We start from the raw sequence: 1,845 nt of genomic DNA on the forward strand, positions 1-1,845 counted from the left end.
AAAGAAAGAGTATAAAATTTTCAGCTTGTGAACTAAATTTTTGCTGTAATTACAATAATATTCCTCTGAGATGTTTAACCCTTTAGCATTTAAACTGGCATATCCGGCCAATATATTCTACCTCTTATGTACAAACTGGTTAGAACTAGCTTCTCTCACCTATCCTACTATGTCTTTCTAAAAATAAAGAATCACATCATAGAAATCTCAGTGCTATGAGATAATGCAGGATTAATTTAAAACAATATGAATCAATAAGTATTACATTTGACTGAGTAATCAGAATGCTAAAGGGTTAAACATTTTGTATGACAAGGAAAAAGAATATATAATAAAAAATGCAACCATAGAAAACTAAAGGCAATAACATGGTCACGGCTATTTTGCTTCTGTCATGGATCAGTTCACTCAGTGTTGATAACATACATTGTATTTAACAAACACCATATGCCATATACTGCAATAACCAAACAGTTAAAATATATAATAATAATAATAATAATAATAATAATAATGAAGGAAAATGTTGTATATTGTGCTCAGGTGCACTACAACTAAAGAAACAAAACAAAAAACAAAAAAAGGTCATCAGGTACGCTGTTGGTGGATTTCAGGAAACATGGAAGTTTTGAAGGATGTAGTGTCTCGACAGTTTATTCCATGCTTCAGCAATTCTGAGCATGGAAAAATGTTTCCAAAAGTCATGGGTGCTGTGTTGTTTTTTTGATTTTATAAGCATGTCCGTGAGTGTTTGCCATACGGAATTCATAAAGGTATATTTTAAAGCTTATATTTACATGCTTAGAATCTATTTAATCCTGAAACAAAACAATAGCATTGTGAATATATCATAAAATATTTCTGTTCCACTAATATTAAAGCTTTCAAAACACGTGCATCAGTATACCTAAAATAGACATACATGCACCAGACTTATTGAGTGTGGATATATTCTGTACATTCCATTTTGTTTCAGGGATAAATCTTTTCAGCTGTCTTCTTCAAAATTGTATGTCTTTTTGTTTAAATTTTTATATGGCTTGTTCAGGAAGAGAAAGGTTAGTGCCCAAGCCACTTTTTAGGGCAACAGTAAATGGTGGGAGGAAGAGAGTATGTCACCAGGTATCTGGTCCAAATGCTGGCAACAGAATAGACTCTGCTAGAGGCACCCAAAGATCAGGTGATGGTATTAAACCAGGTGTAAGATATAGTCTATCATCCAGAAACAGACAGTCTCCAAAAGACTTCCAGAGTTTTTGCTCACCATTTTTCACTCACAAGTCTTTGACTGAGCAAAGGTTACAATAGAAGACATTTCCCCAAAGTACCACAAAGGTTGCGGGATCAAACCTGAACCCAAATCACTTAGTTGCAAAGTAAATTTTTTAACCATGTAACCATGCCTGCACCCATAGTCTATGCCTCATTTCTAAACCAGTAGCATAGCTAGGAAGAGGGTAGGGTGTGAAGGGGTAATCCACCCCAGGTGATGCTTTTAAGAGCACAGCACTTTGGGAGTCTGCTGTATAAGATTGTATGGGTTTCAGGACACAGGATCAAGAGAAGAACAGCAAAATCAGGGGCTGCCTCAGACAGCACCCACTCCAGCTACACCACTGCTCTAAACCTTAAAACTTTGCCTAGGGGACTGAATGCAGAAATGAACAACATTCAAGTTGCTAGATGTACTCCTAGTACTCGTGAATCAACTAAGGAAGTACATATGCACAAAACTAAAAAAAAAAAAAAAGAAACACCCAGCTTTATATCAGGAAAGCTACCTTAGTAACAATCAAATTGTGTAAAACCTCAAATATACCATCATCATCATCATTATCCTTTAAC

Source organism: Octopus bimaculoides, chromosome 7, assembly GCF_001194135.2.
Source record: "Octopus bimaculoides isolate UCB-OBI-ISO-001 chromosome 7, ASM119413v2, whole genome shotgun sequence".
Lineage (NCBI taxonomy): Eukaryota > Metazoa > Mollusca > Cephalopoda > Octopoda > Octopodidae > Octopus > Octopus bimaculoides.